The 20,849-nt window shown below is 35.9% G+C and overlaps 1 protein-coding gene across 2 annotated transcripts in view; it reads right to left on the bottom strand.

Annotated features, from left to right (window-relative positions):
* Positions 1-20,849, bottom strand: part of LOC124551196 (collagenase-like) — a 196,458-nt gene that overhangs the window by 112,474 nt on the left and 63,135 nt on the right. The gene's annotated exons all lie outside the window — the stretch shown is intronic.

Raw genomic sequence — 20,849 nt, 5'->3', positions numbered from 1 at the left:
CTAATCTAACTAAATACTTTACAAAAAAACAGAAAAATTCTTTGTAGATTCTTTCTCAAAAACAAGTTTAACTCCTACAACTCAGTCAATAATAACAAATAGATCAAGCCTTCTCATTACAAGAGTAAAAGATTCTGTTAAAACTGTTCCAGTTGATGCAAAGTTAATTATATTTGGCGAAATAATTTAAATCTTATTACATTTTTATTCTATATAAATCAATAATCATATTCAGTTGTACTGTTTGGAGTATAATTAAAGCACATACTCCTCATAGATTAACAACAAAAAATGAATGACAAGGAACTGAAGTTCTTTGTAAGTAAGTACAACTAAAAAAAGTAACTTCATTAAATAATTTTGTACGTGAAGGGGGTCACCAGAACCGATTAATGTTGACGATCAATTTATTAATGAATTACATGAACCAATAAGAAAAATGTTTAAAAGAAGAAGTGTTGTTTCATGTGGTATATGTGATTTATGGGAAGCAGATTTAGCTTAATTCGACTCTCTAAAACTAAAATGAATTTCGAAATAAATAAATATTGAAAAAAATTCATCAACTGTTATAGATGGCTTTTTTCAAAATTTTTCTTGGGCAATTCTAGTTACAGATAAAACAGAAAAAAAGCTGATTCTATAAAAAAATATATTAATTCCTAGAAAACCTAGAAATTTACAAACAAAGAATGGCAAAGAATTTAATAAACAGAATTTCATGAAGTAATGAAAAAATGTAACATTAATCGTAATTCAGCTTTTAGTGTATTAAAAGAATCTGTTGTTGAACGATTTAACAGAGCATTAAAAGAAAATATGTGGAAAAATGTTCTCTTGAAGGAAATTATAAATGGGTGGAACTAGTTTCGATATTAGTTGACGAATATAACAACACAAATCATACAGCTATAAAAATGAAACCAACAGAAGTGAAGGAAAAGAATTATATACCCACTAATATTTCGTCTAATGAAAAAGCGAAATTTAAAATAGGAGATAATGTCAGAATTAGTAAACTTAAAGAACTTTTGGAAAATGGCTCTGCAGCTAACTGTCAACAGAAATTTTCAGAATTGAGATGTTATTCATTCTAATCCAGTCACATACAAATTGAAAGATATCGAATGATATTTTTATGATCAAGAATTATAGAAAACAAAATATCCAGATCATACCTTGTTGAAAAAGTTTTGGGGAAAGAAAGGAGGTAACGTTTATTGTAAATGGTTGTGTTTTGATAATTCACATAATAGTTGGGTACATAAAACAAAAGTAATTTTATAAAATATTAATAAAAACTCTTCTCTATAAATTCCTACACTAAGAATGAAAATATTTTCACTTTTATTCTTTCTAGCTGTATGATATCTGATTTAAGAGCCTCCCTCTATATTCATATACCATTTAACTGGTGAAAGTCTGAATTACGTGTAAATTCTCAAGGAGACGAAATTTGTATTGTTAATGAATACTTTAATAAACAGACTTATATTAATCCAGTCTGATCAACATTCACTAAATCATTAATAAATTCTTCTTGTGTATAGTCATTGGAAATATTAAAATAATTGTTTTGACAAACAATCATTAAATTTTCTTTCGTTCTTTGGTATAAATTTATTAACTTATGATCATATTCTAGTCTCAATGTTTCTTCACAGTCTGAAGGTGTATCTATAATTGCATATAACTCTTTCACAAATTTCTTCATTGTGTTTGAATGAACTAATTAGTATATTCATATTCATCATCAAATAATTTTAAAGAAGAAACACATGTCTCAAATTAAAATCTTGAGTTGGTGCAACTACATGCAGCTGTATTCCTCTAATTATTTCATTTTCCTCACTGATTTGTTCTCATAAGTTTTGAATTGCTTTTCTCCTTTTCTTCAGAACACAGGTAGCCATTTATTTATCAGTAAGACACTGCCAGTTACACTGTAATTCTCTGTATCTTTTAATAACTTTCCCTTAACATTGTTATCTAAAGCTTTTCTAGAGATAGAATACACCAATATATCACACACATCTTTAGCTTTAAACCATGGATTATTCCCTTTATCAATTATTAGACAAACTTCTTTAGTGTCATAAAAATCTTCTTGTTATAAATTCAAATAAATTTTTCATAGATGTGCTTGAGACTGGACTAAGCCTGCTTCAACTGGCGCTGCTTCACCTGTCGCGGTTTATTGCAAATAATTTTTATTACCTTTTTCACTTACAGTGGACGATTTTTTCCAGTGGCTGACTTTCTTTAAGATGAATTTTGGTGAAGAAGATTCTTTATATCTTTAATCAATTTTGATTGAGGATGATTATCCAAAGTATTGAAATAATATCGATGGCAATTATTTCTTAATGTGTCTTTCATTCATTGATACAAATTTACTAAATTTGGTACAGAACTAGTTCCAAAAAAATAATTCACAGTTTAGGTGTCGATTTCTGATAATATGTTTTTCTTTTGCACATTTTTAAATTGTGCTTCGATCATACAATATTCATAATTAAAAGCATATAACCATGAAATAACAAATTTTCAGGAACAATATGTGGTAAAAATGTATTTATTTCTTCTGTTTATTACATCGAAAGCCATATCAACACTTTCTCTCAAATTCTCTACTCGTTTTTCATCCAATTTATCTATGTTCTCTAGTCGTTATGTACCTTAATTTTTGTATCTATTTGATTTCTATAGGCATCTATCATTTCATTTGAAATCTCGTATTCGCCATGTTCGCGAATTGCTGGTAAAACGTCTTGTGTAACCTAGTTTCAGAATGCTTTGCTTCTTGGTTTTGTGATTTAAAAATTTAAAAAATGTAAGCCCCATTCATTGATTAATATAGATGATTTTTCATTACCTCTTAATCCCGAGGTGGCCTATGTGTATAAATTTTTAAATATAATTTTATCTTATATATCCACATGTGGCCTAACTGCGTGGTCAGTGTCCTTATATTCTAATATTTCACCAACAAGTTTTGTTTAAGACACAGGGTATTATTTTCACAAATAATCACAAATGCTTACTTACCATTATAAGCAAGCTTCTTATTAACAAGTTCTATGATTGACTCCATTTATATAGAATAAAATATATTACACACATTAAAATTCTTTAGTGGTCCATTCAAAATTTCGTAATACATATTTTTTCTCTTCTCATTTATTTCATCAACAATATCATTGGACTGGTCACATTATTTCTAAATAAAATAAGACTGTTGAAGTGAATGTTGTACATTTCTTTACTTTTATCTGCTCTGTGTATGACAAAATAAATATTAAGCATATGATATACTAATTTATAATCTATACATTTATATATTCTACCATAAAGTATTTTACCTTCTTTAGGTCTTCCCCTTTTATAACTGGAATACCTTCCTGAAAGATGATTTTTGTACAATAAAGCACCAAAATAATTTTTCTTGGCATATTTCTTTGATGTGGCAATGTAAATAAATTGTTCTTTCTTCACCTCTACTACATCACAAACTGTATTTCTCAGTTGTAGATATTCTTAGTCTTTTGCATGTATTTCTATTACGTGTTGTTCAATAATGTTTTCTGATTTATCTTTTTCAACAATTGCTTTATACTTCAGATAAGCGAGTAATTTTTTTCTAAGGGAATGTAGTATTTTATTACTTTTTTATACTGTTTTGTAATGTGTGTCATTACCAAATTTTTAAAATTTTCAATAGTTTGTAAAATATATTTCGTCTGAACAAGATTATTTGGTCTTAATGTTTTAATTTCATTTTGAATGTATTCACATTCTAATGCTAAATTGCTGTTGTAATTAATTTGTATGGTATTTCATTATCTTTAAGAGATTTAAGATAACTTCTTTCTGCAGGTGGGAAATTTTTTCCATCAGGAATTCCGTATAGAAAAGTTAAAATATCATTTGTAGTTAATACATTTCTCCCTTAACACAATGGATCCCGAATATCTTTAAACCATGTATCTAAATTTAATTTATAATTTTTCTTCTGAATAAATTCTAATATATTTATTGTATTGCAAATAACATTAAATGTGCTTGAAACCACTTCATCTGCCACTGGAAGGGGCACCCTTTATATAGAATAATAAAATATTAGATAAAAGTATTAACTGTAATTTCCTTAAGTGTGTGAGCGATTTATTTTTCATGAAATGTGTATTGTACTGCAAAACAATAAATAAAGTATAAAATACACAGTAGAAATGTTATTGAATGTAAAATTAAGAGTGTAAATATTTTATGTATACAATTATCTAGGCCACAGCAACAAGAAAGTGGGTTCATTTATTAAGGATTAATTTTTATGAAAAGTAGTCTGTCTTAATAAATGGAAGTCAAGAAATGTAAAGACTGTGAAGTGGAGAAATCAGTTGATAACTTTCACTTATATAAACATGCAAAGGATAAACATTCACATATTTGTAAAGAATGTATTAGACACTATAAAAACAGTAGATGTAGTAAAGTATTTTGTGTGTGTGGAAAAGCTACTACATCTGATTAATAGTCACAGCTTGCCAGACATCGCTCTCCTCCCTACATGCAATTCAAAAATTTAGAAAAATATTTTCAACCCATGTTAAACAAAAATTAGTCCAAACACTAGCCATGCCTAATCTTTACTACTGTGACACAGTTCAACACGGCACAAATAGTGAAAATTCGAGATGCCTTGAGCTAGTGATGAATGCTTGCATTAGATACGTGTGCAGTATACGGTTGTATGATCATATCTATCCTCCATACTCCCAGCTAGGTTGGATACGCCCACATCTCCACACGATGTGCTTACTTCATCGATTTCTTAACCACTGGTGCCCCCAATACTTATATTCTCACATTAAACACCTAGCATCATTCCACAACCGCAATACCAGATCGGATCCATCTAGCATATTGGCTGTACCGTTACATAACACAATATCTTTCTCTGTGTCATTCTCCATCTCAGCTATACAACTATGGAACGTGCTCCCCTGTGATCTGCGTCTTATCCAGAACCACTAAACATTCAAGAGGGAACTCAAAACTTACATATTAGGGATGGTATAGCCACCATTTTCGTGCCCCTCTCATCTCTCTCTTTCTCCTCTCCATCATAGCTTCGAATTTTACCACTCTATTTCTCTTCCTCTAACCTATCTACCTCTTCTATATCTCTTTCAACCCATTCTATCGTCTTATGACTCTGCTTGATGAGAATAACTCACAAGCTGCAAGAACATAACGAGAAAATTCCCAACTAAAATAGGACTGACATTCATAAAAGAAAAATATCTTTACTTTCATATACATAGTCATTACTATTATTATTATTATTATTCTTGATTGTTATAATTATTTTTTGATTGTTATAATTATCATTGTACTACTGTTATAATTCCTATTTCCATTCTTTAACATTAATACTGTATAACACGTTATATGTCCTTAATGTTCTGTCAAAACTGGAATTCGTTTAATCTGAGTATGCCTCATTAGGTGTAAGAGAGGGCCTGAAGGCCCTAATCTTGCCAGGTAAAATAAATGCATAAATAAAATAAATAAATAAATAATATAAGAAATATATCAAACAAATTTCATGTGAGGAGCATTTAAAAATATTGTTATCCATAGAGAATGATGATTGTGATGAGTTACCAAAAAATATGTTGGTTGTCAATAAATTAAAGAGTTCAGTTATTTTTACGTAATTCCTACATCTAGGGAAAAACATTCAAGTAAATGTAAGATTTTCCAAATGAAAGATAAGGGAAAAAGAAAAATGGCGTGTAAATGTGGAAAAGAAATAGATACAGGTCATCTCAAAAAAGATGTACAGTCAGTGAACCATATAAAATTGATGGAAGGTAAAATTTAATTAAGACATCATTCTTTCATCCTTAATAAATGAATTAATTAAGTTAATTATTTCATATAATTTATCTCCACATACAAGGACTCTGGAAAATTTGAAAGCAAAAAGCAAAAAATCTTAGTATTAGAGGATACAGCAAATTAAAGAAATCAGAGATAATGAATACTATTGGGTTACTAGAGTTTCAACTTCATCCAGAATCTAGTCGAAATAGACTAGATCAAGGCCACAACAAGTACCTAATATAAATTTCTTTTTTCAAATTTGATGATGATATTGAAAAGCTCGACAACTTAGAGAAGAAAAAACAGTGAGACTACATCAAATTTATCCATTCAGTACCAAACTATATGACCAAGAAAAAGATGCTGAGCCATCTGAAACGCACTTATTTGAGATTAAAGAAATAAGACTGACATTTAATGAAAAATTTCAAGCTTTCTTCTGAGTATAAAATTATTTTTAATGATGCTTATATTACTAAACTTGGTACTGTTCGTCAGAAAACTGATTATATAACATGGCTCTCAATTCTATGGTTGAAGTGGTAAAAAAGAACTAATCATAGAAAATGAAATAAGTTGAATATAACCTCCAAAAATGTTTTATCCAGTGCCTGCTGGATGTAAAGCATCTGAGAATACTCGATAATCTGTTCAACTTTTCTGCAATAAAATCAGAGATATATTAATGTCTGATGAGAGTAATTACATAGCAGGTGCCTCATCTAATACGCAAACGATTGTGATTCCTAGAGGATGAAAAAGTAAAAAAAATAATAATAAATTTAGCTGATGCTAAAGATGTGTTACTTGAATTAATATTAACGACGATCAGTGTTGTCCTTGATCAATAATAGTGACGTTAACATACCATACAAAAACAAGATTAGAGAAGGAGATAAACAGAGCTTACAAAAAGGGTTGGTTGAATGTAACGAAGAAGGCTTTACTTTAGATGAGATTAAAAATGTTGAAGATTTATTGGGCATTGAAATAAATGTTGTGTGTGTTAAGAATTTCAAGTCAGTCATCTATAATGGTCCTGAGAAAAAATAAAGATATATCTGAATAAAGATCAAACCATTCATATGTAATTAGCAGTGTGAATGCTTTCTGAGGATAATCATATTTATGTGATAAATGTGACAAACCAAATAAATACAAAGATAAATACAAATGTAAAATAGACAATAAAATCTGTATACTACGCAAGGGTTCAGAAACTGTGGAAAACTAGAAATATTCTAAAACTGCAATATGAACTGTTATAATGAAGATTGCTTAAAAAATCACAGTAAGTTTGTGAAACACCTTAAAAATGTGAAGGATTTAAAAAGATCTGTTTGAGATTAAACCACACAACTGAAGCTTTGAACGTTTCAGAAACTGTAATTAAGTAGTGAAAATTGAAAATCATAAATCTTACATGTAATCTGTATTGCAAAAGTGTATTTCTGAAAGAAAATTTGATGACGGTTTTATAGTCTGAGGTTGTCCAATGATGATGAAGTTTGGTATGTGGGGTGCTCAACTGCATGGTTATCAGCGGTAATAGAAAGGCCCAATTTGTTCACAGTCCAATTTTCTTCACAGTCCAATCTAGCTACTGTCACAAATGATGAGGATGATGATGAAATGAGGAGGACAAAACTAACACCCAGTCCCCAGGCAGAGAAAATCTCCAACCCAGCTGGGAATCGAACCTGGGACCCTGTGATCCAGAGGTAGCAACGCTAGCCTCTAAACCATGAGCTGCGGGCAAGGTTGTCCAAATTGCAATAAAAATAGTTGTTATATTAATGGAGTATTCAATGATTTTTATGTTTACCACTGCTGTGAATGTGGAAAGATAGTTGCTGATACACAGTTTGAGTGATATGAAGATGGATCCCTTAAGAGAGTGAATTGCACCAACACAGAAAGATATGTCTGTGTTTGATTTTAAAGCTCAATAAGAAACTGGTATACATGTTGTGAATCTCATAATAGTTCTCATATTTTCAAAGAGACAGTGTTCATAAATTTGACACAAATGATGAGTTATGTTGTTGGATGGTATGTGAAAACAGAAGAAGCATTACACATTCGTAGCTCACTATGTTAAAGGATGCAATTCACTATTCATTTTTATGTACAGTATTAAAAAGACAATAAAACAATATATTGTCTACACAGGAAGTAAATTAATGTTATTGGGGATCAAACGGTTAGGTCTACAAATTATAGATACCACTAATGTTATACAAGGTCCACTTAGTAGTTTTCAAACATTTGATTTCAAAGAATTGAAGAAAAGATATTTTCCACATCTATTCGACAGACAAGAAAATGAATATTGCGTTGGACCAGTTCAAGACCCTCGATATGATTATGTTGACACTATGAAACTGAAAGATAGAGAAGCATCTCTCAAGTGGCTTAGCTCCAGAGTTAAAGGAAATTATATGTACAACATGAAGAAAGAAATTAATGAGTACATTAATTCTGATGTCGATATATTAAGAAGAGGTTGTTTGTAATGAAGAAAACAATTTCTAGAGATAACTAATATCAATTCTTTCTGTTATTTAACGATATCATATGTTTGTATGGCTATTTAGAGATTTAAGTATTAACCTAAAAATACTAATGCTGTATAAGATACAGACACAAAAAGAAAACTATAGTAAAGAATCCATAGGAAGGTTGAACAGTTTAAACAATAATAATATCTATCATACTCTTAGTGGTGGAGAAGTAAAAATAGCTGGAGCAAAAGTAGATGGATCTGATAGAGAAAGTATTACTGTTTATCCATATCATGGTTTTTTGGCATGATTGTAAACATTTTTTAAAAGTAAGATGATTAACAATAAATATAAAGAAAAATGGATGACCTTTAGCAGAAGTCTTTAACAAGAAGTGCAGAAACACGAAATGCAGGATATAACTAGTGGAGATGCGGGAATATGATTGGCTTAACTCAGCAGAGTATAACAGTTACCAGAAGTTGTCAAACCATTGAATCCAAGAGAAGCTTCTTATGGTGGTCAAACAAATGCAAAAAATTAAGAGCTAAAGCAAATGGTGTTAGTATAAAAATAAAATACATGGTAATATGTAGTCTTTTTCCTACTGTGGAATTTCATAATTTATGTTCTGAACAACATCTGAGAAAAATATGTGGATGAAGATATTATTCTTATAACTGATATGGTTTAATAAAATGTAAAGTATGCCACCTAAAGGATTGTATCATCCTGTTCTATCAGTAAGAATAAATGAAAAACAGGTGTTTCTTTTGTGTGTCAAATGAACTCAAGAAAAAAGAAATAAATGCAATGACAATGATGATGAAAGTAGTTGTACTGGTATTTGTACGACTGATGAAGTGAAAATATCTGTAGAAAAAGGATATAAAATTTTATATGTCTATGAAGATTGGGATTTTAGAAATAAAGGCATAATCTTGTTAAAAAATTATGTGAAATATTTTATGAAAACAAAATTAGAATCCAGTCCATATGATTTTGAAACTGATAGACTGTGTCAAAAAAGTTTAAGATAATTTAGATACTGTTGTAGATCCTGGAAAATCCAGGAAAACGAGCTGTTGCTAAGATATGTCTTAATTCATTATGGGGGAAATTTGGGCAAAGGCAAAAATGAGTCAGTCTACGTATGTAACAAATTTATAGCTATTTTACGAGATATTATTGGATGATTGAGTGGATAATAGAGATATAAATTTTATTAATGTCAATATGGTTCAGATGAAGTTCAATTTCAAGGATTATTATGTGTAAAAAACTACACCTAAAGACATTTTTATAGCTGCCTTCACTACATCAAATGCTTTGCTTAGATTACATAAACTATGAGCATCTGTTACATATTTTGATACAGATAGTGTAGCATATATTGATTTGGTGAAAGTTCTGTGGAAGCATGTTGTATGTTAGGCGAATGAACTGATGGATTAGAAAATCTCTGGATTACAGACTGGGTTTCAACTGGCCCAAAAAGTTATTATTACGGGAAAATGATGAAAAAACAGAGATGAAGGTAAAGGGATTCACATTAAATTATAAGAGTATTCAAAATATGAATGGAAAATCTGTGATCAGATTATTTGAGAGAAAGGTGAAGAAAAAGATAAAACTACAATATAGTCAGATCATTGGAGATGTTTATACTACAACTTTAGTCAATGTACAGGCTAAGAAAGGATTCTCATTTCAGTATGTTAAAAGAGTTGTTCTAGAAAATTATGATACAGTGCAATATGCAAATTAAAATATGTTTATTTTATTGATAGATATTAATAATATTAAAATAATTTTTCTATTACATGAGTAGCTTCCTATAAATTTTTAAACTTATTTTTATTGATTTACTTTTTGTATTTAGTTTTATGAGTGGGTTGTGTTTGCTTATTGAATTATAAGGGTGAGTCAAATGAAAACCATAAATTTTTTTAAAAATATTATTTATTGTGCAGAGGTGGTACAAAGCAGTATCGCTTTTCAACATACTCACCCTTCGCTCCATGCAAGTCCTCCAGCGCTTACAAAGTGCGTAAATTCCCTTAGAGAAAAATTTCATTTGGTAGTCTGTGCAACCACTCATGCACCACGTGGTATACCTCTTCCTCCCATCACGTCTGTGAGTGGTCTAGACATATGGAAATCACTTGGGGAAAGGTCTGGTGAGTATGGTGGATGAGGAAGACTCTCAAAATGCAGGTCTGTGGTTGTTGCAACTGTTGTACAGGCAGTGTGGGGCCTTGCATTGTCATGCTGCAAAAGGGCACCTGCTGACAGCAATCCACGTCGCTTTGATTTGACTGCAGGTTGCAGATGATTTTTTAGGAGATCTGTGTACGATGCACTGGTGACAGTGGTCCATCTAGGCATGTAATGCTCCAAAATGACGCTTTTTCGGCCAAAACGAGAGTCAGCATAACCTTCCCTGCTGATGGTTCTGTTCCAAACTTCTTTGGTTTTGGTGATCAGAACTGGCGCCATTCCTTGCTCGCTCTCTTCGTTTCTGGTTGGTGGAAGTGAACCCAGGTTTCGTCCCCAGTAACGATTCCTGCAAGGAAGCCATCACCTTCTCGGTCAAAGCGCCGAAGAAGTTCTTCACAAGCATGAACACATCGTTGTCTCATTTCAGGAGTCAGCTGCCGTGGCACCCATCTTGCAGCCACTTTGTGAAACTGGAGCACATCATGCACAATGTTGTGTGCTGACCCATAACAAATCTGTAAACATGCTGCAATGTCATTCAGTGTCACTCGGCGGTTTTCCTTCACTATGGCTTCAACTGGTGCAATGTTCTGTGGAGTCACAACTCGTTGTGCCTGACCTGGACAAGGAGCATCTTCCACCGAAGTCACACCATTCGCGAACTTCCTATTCCATCTGTAGACTTGCTGTAGGTTTCACGCCTTCACTACGCAGAAACCGAATAACAGAACGCTGTTCTTCCCTGGTGCAAGCCGCAAGTGGGGCAGCTATCTTTATACTGATACTGCGACGGTGTGTGTGCATCTCCACTACGCTGTCACTTACAGGCCATTCTGCACGCTGTTTGTAGCATGCTTACCAACTTACAGGATAACGGCGGGAAATTTCGATATGTTATTACAAATTAAGATTTTCATTTGACTCACCTTCGTATCTCCTAGTTCACTCAAGTGACCCATTTACTACTACTGAGCATACTAGAGAAAAACATCATAATATTTATGAAAAACTAAGGTTCAGTGATTTGCTCACCCCTTCAATTTCAAATATCATTTTATTGACTTAATTTTTTTATCTATTTTGGCGGGTGGGGTGGGTTTGATCATTAAACAACACCCTAGCGCACTGAATGTACCCACACACTACTTTTTTACTCATGTGCCAGGTTTTTTGGCACCTACCTATCACACAATTTATTCAACAGCAAGTACATAGTAACAGTATTGTGCATCAAGGATTGCGGTATCTGTGGAAACTGGCTGTTGAGCTCTGTAATCGTGAAGCAACGGTTCTCCAGGATATTCTGCCACACCACTTGAACCAGGTGATCACTGATGAAGAACTGTTACCCACTGTGCTCTTCATCATGGATATTTTGACTACGGTACCTTTCATAAAAAAAACCCTACACCAGTGATGCATCATCTGCTCATTCTGTTCTGCCCATAGAGCTGACAAAGCTGACAATGAATTTCGATGGGCGCTAAGTTTTGTGCGTTAAACAACAAGGAACGGTATCACTGACCGAACCTCGAGGATGCCTGGAGAGCGAACAGGAATGGCATTTCGGGGCACTGCTGCCACGGGACTGGCAACAGGCCGGACCTCTCCAGCCATCATTTGTTTGGCACATGATAGATCTCTGGCGAATGCGCAATTTTCCCAGCTACATACATCTACACTGAAGGAAACATCATGGGTAAATTTACTTTCTGGAGTCGGCTTACAGATAGCGTTGCAACAGCATATTGCTAACACATTTTACAATATTGTGGCATCATAGCTGAGGTGAAGTAAATAATTTGACACCTACAACGATTTCCTTGTACTTAACCTCAAATAGATCCCAATAATTTTGGGCAACAGTTGTTAACGATTGTTTTTTTTAGCAATACTTTATCTTCTTTCTCCCCTTCCTCCACCTGACTCATACTTAAGATATCACAATCATGATGAGAAATGTTTGGAAAGTAATTTTGATGTAAACATAACACATTGCACTATTTGTACAGACTGAATACCATTTAGGCATCTACATATCGCTGCAACATACTGAAAGCAGTTTAGGCGTTTAGATACTGCTGCAAAATACTCATTATATTTTCTGATGCATTTAAAAATATTGTGAAATCATAGACGAGGTAAGGTAATTAATTTGAGATCCATCTACTTCCAAAGAAAACTCATGCAAAAATTCCACTTTTGCTTATCGGCGAGTTTTGCAGACTTTTGTAATATTGTGGTGTCATAGAAGTGCTGAATAATTAACATAGGACTCTGTTGCATCCTAAAAGATGTGTGATCCATAGATATGACTACTCTGCACAGATTACAGCTGTTAACAGTAAGAACACCTCATGGTACAGACAGCGAACTTTTGTCGCTTTTTAACACTGGACCATCTGTTCGTGACAGGAAGGAACTGGGACGTGAAACAAGAGTTGATTTCATTTCGCAATTTCAGTGTATATAGAATACTATTTGAGATAAAACTGTTCGACCACCACATATTCCCAAATCATTAGATCTGTGTTACAGGCATACATCGGTTTTTAATGATTTGCAGAGAATATGTTACATATCGGTTCCAATATTGCATGGTGAATGATGTATGATATACAGCTTCGAACAGAAATTGCCAACATGATAGATGGGCCAGTCTGTAGACTTATTTTTGGATGCCAATAATGTAAACATAGTTAACAAAATTTTCGATATTTCAAGCAATTTAAATACTTAAACGTATTTATCACATTATAGTTGAGATACTTCTGAGAACAGGCTTGATGGAGTTACCTTGTAATGGTAATTTTACACTCTGACTGGAGGAGGTGAGAGACATGTATGATGCAGTTTTTCATAAATAACTCTGTTTGTTTGGCTAGTTTCAACCACAGGTCAGGTGGGATACTACTGTGTAGTTTGCTCTTTTCATTTTAATGGGGACTAAAATTCTGGGCTATGACAGAAGGAGACTAGAGAGATATGGTATGTTATGCAAGCCTGTCATCAAACAATTCAATGTAAATTTTATGGACATGGTGTGACTTCTGTGCATTATTTTAATATTCTACTTTAATTGTTTGGAAGAAAGAAAGTGACAGGTATAAAGTACACAATTGGCCTGTAGATAAATTATGTCAGATGGGCACCAGATTAAAACCATAACTAATGAATATCTTTGAATTTCAAGTGGAGGTTTGGTTTGGTTTGGTTGTTTGGGGGAGGGGACAAAACCGTGAGGTCATCGGTCCCATAGGGTTACAGGACGATGAGAAAGGAAATCGGCCGTGTTCTTTCAAAGGAACCATCCCAGCATTTGCCTGGAGTGATTAAGAGAAATCACGATGGTGAGGAACTGAACCATCACCCTCCCAAATGCGAGACCAGTGGAAGTGGAGGTTATGCAATTTTTAATACATGGTTGGCACCATATTTGCACATCATTTTAATACTACATTCCGATTTGTTGGGAAAAAGAGGGGAATGCGTAAAAAGCACACAATTCATTTGTTCCCACCACCTTGTATATTTAATACTGTACTGTGATTTGTTAGAGATATGGGGGGGGGGGGGGAGACACTGTTAATTCCTAACCAACACAATTCGCCTATTATTTCCTTACTGAACTTCTGTTCCATTTTTCAGTACTGCAAGAGGCTTGACTGGAGATAAGAAGGAGGGACTTTTAATTTTCCATTAACACAATTCAGGTATTTCCACTATCTTGGAATTTTAATATTGTGCTGTGTCTGTGTAGAGATAAGGAGTACTGCACTGTGATTCGTGCCGAAAGGGGGAGGATTTTTAATACTGCATTATAACTGGGTGGAGTAAGAGGTCCTGCATTGTGAGTGATTGGAGATATGGTGTGGAGGACATGGTTTTTAATTTCCCACTAACATAATTGCGCTATTTCTGCAACCTTGTGTTTTTGTTTTCCTCCTGCATTTTTAATACTGCACTATAACTACATCTATATCTATACTCCACAGTGAGGCGCATGGTAGAGAGTATGCCTATCCGGTAAAACATTCCAGTTATTACGGTTTGTCCCTGTTCCACATATGGAGAGCAGGAAGAATGATTGTTTGATTGCAACTGTGTGGGCATTAATTATTCTAGTACTGTCCTTACAATTCCTATGTGAGCGATACGTAAGGGGGTAGTAGTATGTACCCAGAGTAATCATTTAAAGCCAGTTTTTGAATCTTTGTTAATAGACATTCTCAGGACAGTCTATCTCCAAGAGTATTCCAGTTCATTTCCTTCGTGACTCTCCAACAGGTTAAACAAACCTGTGACCATTTCTGCTGCCCTTGTTAATCATATACGGTACTGGTTCTACATTCTTGAGCAATATTCTAGGACCAGTCGCACGAGTGATTGCTTGTACTTCCCCCATATTGTACCAATAAACCGAAATCTACCACTTGCTTTATCCACAACCGAACCTACGTTATCATTCCATTCCATATCCCTGTAAAGAGTTACATCCAGGTATTTATTTGAGTTGGCCTATTCTAATAGTGACTCATTGATGTTATAGTCGTTGGCTACTACATTTTTCGTTTTATGAAGTGAACACTTTACGTTTCTAAACATTTAAAGCACATTGCTAATCTGTACCACTTTGACACCTTATCAAGATCTCACTGAATATTTACACAGCTCCTTTTAACCATTATTTCATGATACACTGAAGCACCTAGGAAACTGGTATAAGCATGCGTATTCAAATACAGAGATATACAAACTGGCAGAATACGGCTCTGCCGTCGGAAATGCCTATATAAGACAACAAGTACCTGGCGCAGATTATCAATTGAGTTTGAAACTGGTGTTATAGTCAGCGCACGAGCGATGGGACACAGCATCTTCAAGGTAGAGATGAAGTGGGAATTTTCCAGTAAGAACATTTCACGAGTTATCCGTGAATATCAGGAATCCGGTGAAACATCATATCTCCGACATCGTTACGGCCGGAAAAAAATCCTGCAAGAACGGTAACAACTACGTCTCAAGAGAATCGTTCAACGTGACAGAAGTGCAACCCTTGCGCAAATTGCTGCAAATTTCAATGCTTCAACAAGTGTCAGCGTGCACAACATTCAACGACACCTCATCGATGTGGGCTTTTGGAGCCAAAGGCCCACTTGTGTACCCTGGATGACTACATGACACGAAGCTTTACACCTTGCCTGGATCTGTCAACACCAGCATTGGACTGTTGATGACTGGAAACGCGTTGCCTGGTAGGACGACTCTAGTTTCAAATTGTATCGAGTGGATTGATGCGTACGGGTATGCAGACAACCTCACGAATCCCTGGACCCTGCATGTCAACTGGGGACTGTTCAAGCTGGTGGAGGCTCTGTAATGGTGTGGGGTGTGTGCAGTTGGAGTGATATGGGACCCCAGATACGTCTAGATACAACTCTGACACTCTGATGGATGACATGTACATAAGCATCCAGTCTGATCACCTGCATCCGTTCATGTCCATTGTGCATTCCGGCAGACTTGGGCAATTCCAGCAGGACAATGCGACACCACACACGTCCAGAATTGCTACAGCGTGGCTCCAAGAACACGGTTCTGAGTTTAAACACTTCCGCTGGCCACCAAACTCCCCAGACATGATCATTATTGAGCATATCAGAGATGCCTTGCAACGTGCTGTTCAGAAGATATGTCCAACCCCTCGTAATCTTAAGGATTTTTTACAGGCCTGCAGGTTTCATGTGTCAGTGCCCTCAAGCACTACTTCAGACAGTATTCGAGTCCCTGTCATGTCATGTTGTGGCACTTCTGCGTGATCACAGGGGCACTACACGATCTTAGGCAGGTGTACCAGTTTCTTTGGGTCTTCAGTGTAGATAACTGCATCAACTTAAAAAAAAATTGATTTTACTATTGATATAGTCTGCGAGGTCATTAGTGTACAATATGAAAGGTAAGGGTTCCAACGCACTTCCCTTGGCACTCCCAAAGTTGCTTCTGCATCTGACAGTGAGTCTCCTTCCAAGACAACAAGTTGTGTCCTCCCCACCACAAAGTCTCAATGCAGTCATAAATTTCACTTGATGCCGTACACGATCTTTCTTTTGACAATAGGCATAGGTGTGGTACTAAATCCCGGAAATCAAGAAATACAGTATCTACCAGACTGCCTTCATCCAAAGCCTTAAGTATGTCATGCGAGGAAAGTTCGAGTTGGCTTTTACATAATCGATGTTTCCGAAGTCCATGCTGGTTGGCAATGAGGTGGTTATTCTGTTCAAGATATCTCCTTTAAGTTCAGAATATGTTCTAGGATTCTACAACAAATCTATGTCAATGACACTGGACGTAGTTTTGTCGATCACTTCTACTACCCTCCTTTTAGACAACTGCGACCCATGCCTCTTTTAATGAATGGGGCATGGATTTTTGTTCAACGGATCTGTGATAGGTTATAGTCAGATTAGGGGCCGACTTAGGCGCAAATTCAGTGTAGAATCTGACAGGGATTTCATCCAGCCCTGGAGATTTGTTCAGTTTTAACCTTTTCAGCAGTTTCTCAACACCACTGACACTAATACTTACTTCATTCATCTTCTCAGTGGTACAAGGACTAAACTGGGGAAACCCTCCTGGGTTTTCCTTGTAGAAGTACACTTTAAAACGAAGTTAAACATTTCGGCTTTTGATTGGCTACCTTCAATTTCAGTTCCTTCTCATTCGCTAGGGATTTGACACTAACTTTGGTGTCATGGACAGTCTTTACATATGACCAGAATTTCCTTGCGTTCTATGAAAGATGACTTGACAATATTCTGCTAGCGTAGCCACTGTAGGTATCACACATTGCTCTCTTGAGAGCCAAATGTATTTCACTGAGCATCTCTCGATCTATAGCCCTACGCTTTGTTTTACACCAATTACGCAGTAATTTCTATTTTTTTAGAACTTCCTTTACAGTGACTGTATACCACGGAAGGTTATTACCAATATGAACTGTTCTACTGTTTACATGTATATCCAGTGCATGTTCCACTATCCGTTTCAACTTTAGCCAGAGTTCCTCTGCGGTGTTCATGCCTTGTGGTGAAAGTTTGAAGTTTCTGATTGAGATATGACATTATTGATTTTTTATGTAGTTTACGGAGCGTGTATATCTTACTACATGTTTTAGTTGTCCTTTGTACTTTGGTAATTACTGTTGGCACAACTGTGTCATGGTTACTGATACCAGTTCCGATGTATACATCCTCAAAGCGGTCATGTCTATTTGTTGCCATTAGATCCAATATATTTCCATCATGAGTGGGGTTACTAACTATCTGTTCTAGGCAGATTTCAAAGAAGGCATTTGGTACTCACGCCCACAACTAACAAAACTGTCATTTTCCAAATTAATTGTTGGATGATTAAAGTCTCTGTGGCTGATGACAGTATGATTGGTGAACGTATGTGCAAGTGAACTGAGGTTCTCTTTAAAGTTTTTGGTCATATCAGGAGATGAATCTGGTGGGCGATAGAAGAATACAATTATCACTTTATGACCACACTTGACACTGAGTCTTCTCCAAACAATGTCACATGCAGCTCCAATTTTTATCTCAGTGGATATGAGTTTCTTGTCTACTACAACCAATACACCGCTTGTTTCCCATTTACCTATCCTTACACATTTAAATTTTCCCCAAAAGTCTCACTGTTATAAATTTCAAGTTTCAAACAGCTTTCTGTACCTAGTATTATGAGAGCTTTACTGCTTTTCATGGGCACTTGAAGCTCTGGTACTTTGTTGCGAATGCTTCAGCAGTTGATCATTAGTATTTTAATACTTGGGTGGCATTGCTTTGGATCGTACACTGATATTTATCTGTTTCCTACAGCTGTCGTCATCTGAATTGGATGTAGCCTAATCTAGAAAGCCTTGTCTGCAGGTCATACATAGTCAGCTACCTGAGGAGCAGACTCTGATGTGTAGTGCACACCATACCCGTTTAGGGGGACCCTACAGTTCTGAACCCTATGGTGCAAGTCCAGAAAATCTCAGCCTAGCTTCTCACAGAACTGTCGAAGTCTCTGATTCAGTCCTTCCACTCTACTCGCTACCAAAGTGCCACGATCAGTTCTGCAGACAATGGTGCAAATTGTGAGCTTTGTTGAAACTCCAGGCACAAGGTTGGTCTTCTCAACCTTCTCTGTCAATCGCTGGAACGACCCAAGAATGGCCTCAGAGCCCAGGCAACAGGCATCATTTATTGTAATGTGCGCCAAAGTCTGCATTTGGTTGTACCCTGCTCCCTCACTAGCTGCTGGAATTCTTTTTTCAACATGTTGAAAGAGGCCAAGTGGCATACAGACTGAGTGCATCTGGCGTCCTTTCCTATCCCTTGCTGCCGTCATTCGCTGTATGTTCGAGCTGCCGACGATTAAAAGACCCTGCCCTTAAGTGTTTGCCCTTTCCTGACTCTGAACCAAAACAAATTTCCCCAAAGCAGTTGAAGTGAGTCCCACTGACTACGATTCGTTGGAGATTAGGAAGGGTCATGAGTTCCCAGATAAGGGTGATGTCATTGTTGATGTCAGTAGTTCAAGATCATCAATAACGAAATAAGGCCCACAACCGATTTCCACGTCAAGTAGGACGTCTGTGGAGGTTCTACCCGTGTCAAAATGCCTATACTTACACTACCCCTGTAGCTGATTGGCTAGTTAGTTGGTTTAAGGGGCCAGAGGGACAAAACTGCTTGGTTATCAGTCCCCCTGCAGCTGGAACGTTGGTGGCCCTTGCACAAGTTGTCAGTGTGACAGCTGAGTGGAAGATGGGCAAACAACGAGAAATCAACGCATTTGGTTCAGGGCTATTTCCAGGAGCAGCTCAAGTCAAAGTACACTTTGACTCTATAATTGAAACACTGGAATTATGTCATGCCACTTTGTCTGGTGCATGCTGTGAGAACCTATGTATGAGGGAAAATGGCACCATTATGATCAACAATTGTAGCCATTAACTCACTGACGACACTGCTTGGCGTCAACCATTGCAAACTGTAACAGCGAAAAGATGCGACGCAGTTCAGCAAGTCACTCATGAAAAGAGCTGCAAATAGTGAACAACTTTACAATTCAGCGCTACAAGTAGTGAACAACTTTGCAATTCATATCACTTCCTTGCTGTGGTGTAGAAAGTATCTTCCCAATCCTTGAAAACGCATCTAGTTCATAAGAATCTTCTCATAGATTGGGAGAGGGGAGTGAGGGTAAAGAATACTATTAGTGGATCTCAAAGGCACAGTGACAGGTCACCTGGACTGGTGGTACACTCCAGTGGCCTCAAAACCATGGGAACGATATTAGGTGCTGTCTGTTAACTGAACGCTATATAGGTTGGAAGGGGAGGTATTATTGTTTGGTAGTTTTTACTTTGGATGAAGTACCGATATTTATTTGATTTATTTGGTTTCACATCATCTGTCATCAGTGAAATACTATAAAACCTATTGCATCCTCATGGGAGTTCACTACTTGTGGAATGGTCTGAGATATCTGCTGACATACACCCAATCAAGAATGTTTAGGGTTACAAGAAACTTGCAGTGCAATATCGCAGATCAGATGGTCTCAGGTGAGCCCACATCAAGGAGTGATACAAGTTTCAAAGCAACTCCTTGTTACCTTGTGGACAGCCCTAGCATGTTACAATGGACAACACAGAGCAACATATTATTGAATGTAGCCCAGCAGCGACCATGATTTCACGGATAGAAATAAAATGTGCATACCTGTCGATTCTTCCATGATTTACAGCCTTCAGATATGCACCCATGTCAGGTGTTACATTTATTCTGATGTCATCCAGTCCTCAGTCATTGTTGAACAATCAGATAATTTCCACAAAATAGCATAGAAATAACATGAGTAAACAAAGAACTGAAAAAAAACGTAACTATGTAGTCACTTTGACGTGAACACCTGACAGGATACTGCTGCTCTTTGAATCATGAACACACATTTTGAGCTGTGTGCCATGCTGCATTGCCCTGCTGGTAGGTGCCATAGGTCGAGGAAAAAGGAACTGCATTTAGGGGTGGACGTGGCTCCCAAGGATAGAAGTATGATTGTGTTGATCCATTGTGTCTTCCAGAATGACGAGGTCACCCGCGTTATGCCGCAAAACCTCTTCTGAGACTGCAACACTCTGTTCTCTGGCGCAGACCCTTCTGCCGATTGTTGCAGGGC

Source organism: Schistocerca americana, chromosome 9, assembly GCF_021461395.2.
Source record: "Schistocerca americana isolate TAMUIC-IGC-003095 chromosome 9, iqSchAmer2.1, whole genome shotgun sequence".
Classification (NCBI taxonomy): Eukaryota; Metazoa; Arthropoda; class Insecta; order Orthoptera; family Acrididae; genus Schistocerca; species Schistocerca americana.
The sequence above is the reverse complement of the archived record's forward strand: the minus strand, read 5'-3'. Positions and strand labels throughout refer to the sequence as shown.